This window comes from Coregonus clupeaformis, unplaced genomic scaffold (assembly GCF_020615455.1).
Source record: "Coregonus clupeaformis isolate EN_2021a unplaced genomic scaffold, ASM2061545v1 scaf1213, whole genome shotgun sequence".
NCBI classification, from domain to species: Eukaryota; Metazoa; Chordata; class Actinopteri; order Salmoniformes; family Salmonidae; genus Coregonus; species Coregonus clupeaformis.
This window is the reverse complement of record NW_025534667.1, coordinates 45,505-54,047: the sequence shown is the minus strand read 5'-3', so window position 1 is coordinate 54,047 and position 8,543 is coordinate 45,505.

The following is an 8,543-nucleotide window of genomic DNA, read 5'->3' as shown; positions in this document are numbered from 1 at the left end:
CAACCCTGCAGCTTAGAGGCTACTGCCCTACATATATAGACTTGGAATCAATGGCCACTTTAATAATGAAACACTAGTCACTTTAATAATGTTTACATATTTTTCCTTTGCTCATCACATATATATATATATATGTATTCTATTCTACTGTATTTTAGTTTATGCCACACCGACGTTGCTCATCCTAATATTTATATATTTCTTCAATCCATTCTTTTACTTTTAGATTTGAGTGTATTGTGTGTATTGTTGTGAATTGTTAGATACTACTTCACTGTTGGCGCTAGAAACACAAGCATTTCGCTACACCCGCAATAGCATCTGCTAAATATGTATATTTGACCAATACAATTTGATTTGAACATAATGCACTGTTTGCACAGCTAATGGTAGCCAGCACCACTATCACACTATCACCAATAGAGACAACAACAGTGTCACATCAGATGTGAAAGGCTTGATGTGCTGAAAGGACAGCAACCGTAATACCTGTGCACTCCATGGCGCTGAAGGAGAGCCAGTTTTGGTCAAACACAGAGACAGGGCTGATAGCCAGGAGACAGCAGTCTCACACAGCAGGAGAAAAGTGATTTATTCTCGGGATGGAACATTTGTAAAACACCGGGGAAATATTAAACCCTATTGCGCATACCAGTTGATTCACAAGACACCAACTAAGTAACTTACATATACGGTATCTTCATTAGGCCTAATGGCATTTCATGTCCATGATAGGAAGTTTGTTGTAGTGACTCAGTAAGGCTAATTGTAAAAGTAACCCTCTAAAGTGCCATGTTTGTACAGTTTATTATGTGGAGGAAACATTTAGGCAGCCAGGACCATACGCCAGGACCGCTCCGTAGGCCGCACTGTAGGCCTAGCTCTTACTGCAGTCCAGTGCCATGGACATCTTTGAAGTTTGGCCTCTAGTAATTTAGGAGGGCAACTTTATGAAGGCCTCTTCACCGTGGTCTTATCGTACAAGGCTCTACCGACATATAAAATAAAGACAGGCTATTTTTATTGTTCATATTATTTGCGTTGATGATGTATTGAAGTCAAGTGGTTCAACATTCAAATGTAGTTGGATGGACCACACAGGACTGCTTGGAAAACGCGACGGTCGGTGGAACACTTGCGCCACCAAGTGGACAATTGCTTCAGTTCCCTTGTGGCATCAACGCTACCAGAGATATGTGATATAAGATCAAATGTTATGTCAATATTATTATCTCTAAATTGATTCCCCCACCCGTATTTCACATATTATTATTTAAAGATTTAATGAAAATCTTGGCATAGATTGGGAGTTTATCAACGTTGGGAATAACCACTTTTGACTGTTACAAAGTAACAAATTGGTAGGTTCGGAAGTCACGTGGTCATCTGACCTCCAATCGGAAATGACAGAAAGCGTTTATAAATTAAATCCAGATTAACAGCTAAATCGGAATAATAATATATGAAATACGGGTGGGGGAATCAATTTAGAGATAATAATATTGACATAACATTTGATCTTATATCACATATCTCTGGTAGTGTTCATTGTTCATACCATTCTTCTCAAATTAAACATATCTCCCTAATTTCTGAATCATGCTTGTAACGTTGTCAGTAGGATACAGTAACCTATCCTTCAGAGGGGAGGAGCAGGTAGTTTCCACACGCACACCCACTGGCAAGGATTTCCATTCCAGCTGGCAGGCAGAAACTGGAATACGTTTCTAGAGTGAGCTTTGTTGCGATTTTTGTGGGACTGGAGAAAAATACCCGGAAAGGAAAATAAGGTTATTACCTGGATTACGTGCTTTTAAAATAACTGTGCTGTTCCTAAAAAGTATAGAACACTTTTTTCCGGTTCTTTCCCTGAACCGGTTCCAATCCTAGAGAAATTATGTGGATGAAGGTCATGCTTAGGCTAATAAACTATAAAGGGAAATACATTGCTACAGTTTACACTTTTTTTTAGTAATTTAATGAAATGTTGTAATCTGATCTCGGAATGCACGGACCGTTAGTAGTGGGGGAACAGGAAGTTCCGGGCAGGCGGGCACCATTCTTCACAATAAAGAAAGCGTCTGAACTGTGCAGTCAAGAAGATAACCTTTGTGTCCGTTTCTATTTATTACTAGAGGTATGTAATAGCACGTTTAAACTTTCTAATGTCGAAATAACATGACCATGCTAGGTAACACATCCGTTAAGGTATTATCACGTTTGTTAAAGGTTTGATGTGTTATTTTTGTGTCAAACCGAGTAAGTGAAAGAACGTGATAAAAACTATTTTACAAGTCACATAGCTAGAGATGTTGGGTTTGTCTGAGTGAATGTACATAATTTTCTCATGTTAGTTTAATAAATAATCAATTTATTTGAGATTTTGAGTTCGTTTAGCATGTTATTGGTTTTGTGTAAAATTCCCAAGCTGGTAAAATGGCGGCTACTCTCGGTCAGCGTCAACGGACTTCAGTGAGGACAGTGCGGGTGCATCAGAGACAATTTCACGGTCGCACTACTGTTTTGAAGCTGAATGTAATGATTATCAGTTTTCTACATGTGTACTAATATTCAGACACATTCTGTTGTTTCTGTCTTTATCAATAAATGCTACTATGGTGTGAACAGGAAATACAATTGGTTTTTGATTGAAGTAATACAGTGAAGACAAGGTTATTCAGGAAATTAGCACATAGTGCTGTCTAAAACAATCTGTAACCTTGTACTAAATGGTTTTTGAGTCATTTATGCGTTTTTGATCTACTATAGGTTAGGTATTAGCTCAAAAGTATTGTGGAGCTCCTGCACCTTAATATAAACAGTACCGGCACCCAAAATGAGTATTAGCACCGAGCCTATTTCAGTCCAAGTCAAGCACTGAATTAGATAATTGAACAAGAAAAAAGTGAAAATATTTTTAGAGAATAAAGAAAGTGCCAGAACTGTCAAGACAATAACTTTTTGTATCTGTTTCTCTTTATTACTACTGGCCGATTCAGATAAGTCTGAGGCCGGTAACATCAACAGTGAGGACAACACCCAGCCTGCCTCTCTCCTTCCACGCTGAGTCCAAACCTACAGTCACTGGGTCCTGGTTGTGACAGTGGAGCCCAGTTTACTGCAGGATCCAGAGATGACATCAGTGAAGCTGGAAGACTGCAGTCAAACACTGGAACTGAATGTCAACATTAAAGATGAAGAAGAGGAGGAGAAGATTGGGAAATCTGTTTCTCGTGGTAAGAGCAGGTTCTATCTAACTAAGTTTGTTGGACATGATTTGGAAAGGCACACACCTGTCTATATACAGTGCATTCGGAAAGTATTCAGACCCCTTGACTTTTTCAACATTTTGTTACTTTACTGCCTTATTGTAAAATTGATTAAATTGTTTTTTTCCCTCATCAATCTACACACAATACCCCATAATGACAAAGCAAAAACGTGTTTTTATCAGTTGTTGCAAAAACAACAACTGAACAATCACATTCCCATAATTATTCAGACCCTTTACTCAGTACTTTGTTTAAGCACCTTTGGCAGTGATTACAGCCAAAGTCTTAATGTGTATGACGCTATAACCTTGGCACACCTGTATTTGGGGAGTTTCTCCCATTCTTCTCTGCAAATCCTCTCAAGCTCTGTCATGTTGGATGGGGCGCGTCGCTGCACAGCTATTTTCAGGTCTCCAGAGATGTTCGATTGGGTTTAAGTCCCGGCTCTGGCTGGGCCACTCAAGGACATTCAGAGACTTGTCCCGAAGCCACTCCTGCGTTGTCTTGGCTGTGTGCTTAGGGTCGTTGTCCTGTTGGAAGGTGAACATTCGCCCCGGTCTTGAGGTCCTGAACGCACTGGAGGAGGTTTTCATCAAGGATCTCTCTGTACTTTGCTCCAATCATCTTTCCCTCTATCCTGACTAGGCTCTCAGTCCCTGCCGCTGAACAACATCCCCACAGCATAATGCTTCCACCACCATGCTTCACCATAAGGATGGTGCCAGGTTTCCTCCAGACGTGATGCTTGTCATTCAGGCCAAGAAGTTCAATCTTGGTTTCATCAGACCAGAGAATCTTGTTTCTCATGGTCCGAGTCCTTTAGGTGCCTTTTGACAAACTCCAAGCAGGCTGTTATGTGCCTTTTGCTGAGGAGTGGCTTCCGTCTGGCCACTCTACCATAAAGGCCTGATTGGTGGAGTGCTGCAGAGATGGTTGTCTCTGGAGCTCTGTCAGAGTGACCATCATGTTCTTGGTCACCTATATAGACAGTTGTGTGACTTTCCAAATCATCTCCAATCAATTGAATTTACCACAGTTGGACACCAATTAAGTTTTAGAAACATCTCAAGGATGATCAATGGAAACAGTATCCACCTGAGCTCAATTTCGAGTCTCATAGCAAAGGGTGTGAATACTTATGTAAACAAGGTATTTCTGCTGTTTTATTTTTTATACATTTGCAAAAATGTCTAAGAACCTGTTTTCACTTTGTCATTATGAGGTATTGTGTGTAGATTGATGAGGATTTTTTTTATTTAATCAATTTCAGAATAAGGCTGTAACGTAACAAGTTGTGGAAAAAGTCAAGGGGTCTGAATACTTTCCTAATGCACTGTACATATCCAAAAGTGGACATAGAAGTTGGTCCTTAAATATCTATTGGGAGCCCATCTGGACCTTCCGCTTTACCTCCCTTCAGATTGAAAATAGCATCAGATATTTCAACACCATCCAATTCCTTTTCCAGATCCAATTTAGTGTCTTCTGAAGTAGAGGGAAAATCAAGACCTGACTAGTTCAGTTCTCAGGAGATTCAGAGTTGTAAAGTGTGTTGTAGTAGGAAGCAAATGTTTGGTTTATTTCTACAGGATCCATTGATAATTGTCCTTATGAATTGCATTAAAGGCAGAATTTTACTAATTAATGTGCCAGGCCAGCAATTTACCAGGTTTTTCATCTTGATCATAGGACTGTTTCAGCCTAGTTAAGCTGTTTGCAGCCTTTGAGGTGGGAAGTTCTTCATACTGAGCTTTAAGTCCAAATCATTCCTTGTTTACTGAGTTATCCATAAAGCTTCCTCATTTTCTGATTTATTTGATTTGAAACTGGTAAAACTTATAATTTGCCCCCAAATATGTGCTTTGAAAGCCTCCCATCTGGTACTCGCTGACGTTTGGTCAGTGTTCAATGTCAAATAAACATCTACAGTGAGGGAAAAAAGTATTTGATCCACTGCTGATTTTGTACGTTTTCCCACTGACAAAGACATGAACAGTCTATAATTTTAATGGTAGGTTAATTTGAACAGTGAGAGACAGAATTACAACAAAAAAATCCAGAAAAACGCATTTCAAAAATGTTATAAATTTATTTGCATTTTAATGAGGGAAATAAGTATTTGACCCCTCTGCAAAACATACCTTAGTAATTGGTGGCAAAACCCTTGTTGGCAATTAGAGGTCAGAAGTTTCTTGTAGTTGGCCACCAGGTTTGCACACATCTCAGGAGGGATTTTGTCCCACTTATCTTTGCAGATCTTCTCCAAGTCATTAAGGTTTCGAGGCTGACGTTTCGCAACTCGAACCTTCAGCTCCCTCCACAGATTTTCTATGGGATTAACGTCTGGAGACTGGCTAGGCCACTCCAGGACCTTAATGTGCTTCTTCTTGAGCCACTCCTTTGTTGCCTTGGCCGTGTGTTTTGGGTCATTGTCATGCTGGAATACCCATCCACGACCCATTTTCAATGCCCTGGTTGAGGGAAGGAGGTTCTAACCCAAGATTTGATGGTACATGGCCCCGTCCATCGTCCCTTTGATGCGGTGAAGTTGTCCTGTCCCCTTAGCAGAAAAACACCCCCAAAGCATAATGTTTCCACCTCCATGTTTGACAGTTGGGATGGTGTTCTTGGGGTCATAGGCAGCATTCCTCCTCCTCCAAACACGGTGAGTTGAGTTGATGCCAATGAGCTTCATTTTGGTCTCATCTCACCACAACACTTTTACCCAGTTCCTCTGAATCATTCAGATGTTCATTGGTAAACTTCAGATGGGCCTGTATATGTGCTTTCTTGAGCAGGGGGACCTTGCAGGCGCTGCAGGATTTCAGTCCTTCACGGCGTAGTGTGTTACCAATTGTTTTTTTGGTGACTATGGTCCCAGCTGCCTTGAGATCATTGACAAGATCCTCCTGTGTAGTTCTGGGCTGATTCCTCACCGTTCTCATGATCATTGCAACTCCACGAGGTGAGATCTTGCATGGAGCCCCAGGCCGAGGGAGATTGACAGTTATTTTGTGTTTCTTCCATTTGCGAATAATCGCACCAACTGTTGTCACCTTCTCACCAAGCTGCTTGCCGATGGTCTTGTAGCACATTCCAGCCTTGTGTAGGTCTACAATCTTGTCCCTGACATCCTTGGAGAGCTCTTTGGTCTTGGCCATGGTGGAGAGTTTGGAATCTGATTGATTGATTGCTTCTGTGGACAGGTGTCTTTTATACAGGTAACAAGCTGAGATTAGGAGCACTCCCTTTAAGAGTGTGCTCCTAATCTCAGCTCGTTACCTGTATAAAAGACACCTGGGAGCCAGAACTCTTTCTGATTGGGGGTCAAATACTTATTTCCCTCATTAAAATGAAAATCAATTTATGACATTTTTGACATGCGTTTTTCTGGATTTTTTAGTTGTTATTCTGTCTCTCACTGTTCAAATAAACCTACCATTTCTGATCATTTCTTTGTCAGTGGGCAAACATACAAAATCAGCAGGGGATCAAATACTTTTTTCCCTCACTGTATATGCACTCCAACGTAATGTAAGAAGTCTGGGTCCTGTAACCATCTGGGATGCAAACGCCATCTAGAGGATCCTTTTACTAGTTTTGTATTCCTATAGAATAATGACACAGGGGAATGGTCACTCAGAACAATACTATCATATCCACTTCCTGCTACATTGGGAAGCAATGAGCAAGAAACTAAAACGTAGTCTACATGAGAATATGATTTAAATGTTGATGAGTAACATGAATACTCCATTTTACTCGGGTTCTGAGTCCTCCAAGGTTCACATAGATTTAAGTCCTTAATGAAATGCTGTAATTTCTTTCTACTCTGCGAGTGGGAAGTGTCTAAACCAGAGGAGCAATCTAGATGAGGATCAAGAGTGCAATTAAAGTCATGCTCATAGGACATCATCCTCAAAGAATTTAGGATGCTTACGATTTGCAAAATGTATCTACCAGCTGTATTAGTTATAATAGTATCCACTTGAAACTGAACAGATTAGTGAATTAAAACCATAACACCATGAGAATGAGAGGAGGAACAGGATGCTACTACTTGCCCTTGCCATCTCCTGCATACTTTAAGTAGCTCATCCTTCAACAAGTGAGTTTCTTGTAGGAACACAATAGATGAATGAAGTTGTTTAAGCCTAGTAATAACCTGTTTTAAGCTTGGATAGTTTACAAACTCCACGGACATTCCACTAAGTAAATTTAAGTTTAGCATTTTAAGTCATTTAACCAAAGATGTAAACATGGAATAAGCTATACCATAAAGGAATATCTAAAATATGTTTAGTAACCACAAGGGCCGCAGGAATATTTTGTAGTGAGGAAAATATGTAAAGATCTGTTGGAAGAAACAGACATAAATCTATCCTAACAACACAGGGTCTTTTGCTAGTAGCCTATATAGTAGCCTAAATATCGCAACAAAAGGCCTCTCTAGCAAGATGATATGTGAAATATCACGTAGTATTTCTTTGAAAAGTAGCAAAGAATAGCTCCACCTAAAACAGTAACGCTAGTTAGTGAAGCCTGAGACTGCCTTAACATACAGGTTGTGCTCCAACAGCCTCCTCAACACTCGGCGCACCAGGGCTACATGCTCGGGTCGGGTAGAAGAGTACACCAGAATGTCATCAATGTACACGACCACACCTTGCCCCTGCATGTCCCAGAAGATCTCATCCACGAAGGATTGGAAGACTGAAGGAGCATTCATCAACCCGTATGGCATGACGAGATACTAGTAATGACCCGAGGTGGTACTAAATGATGTCTTCCATTCATCGCCCTCCCTAATGCGCTCCAAGTTATATGCGCTCCTGAGATCCAGTTTCGTGAAGAAACACGCTCCATGCAATGATTCCGTCATAGTCAGAATCAGAGGGAGTGGATAACTGTATTTCACAGTAATCTGATTTAGACCACGGTAATCAATGCACGGGCGCAACCCTCCATCCTTTTTCTTCACAAAAAAGAAGCTTGAGGACGCAGGGGAAGTGGAGGACCGCATGTATCCTTGTCTCAAAGATTCGGCTATGTAAGTCTCCATAGCTCTCTTTTCCTCTTGAGACAGAGGATACACATGGCTCCGTGGAAGCCCTGCTCCTGCCTGGAGGTCTATCGCACAATCCCCCTGTCTATGAGGAGGCAACCGCGTCGCCCTCGATTTACTGAACACGATTGCCAAATCCTCATACTCAGGGGGAATGTGCAGCGCGGGCACCTGGTTTGGACTCTCCACCGAGGTCGCCCCCACGG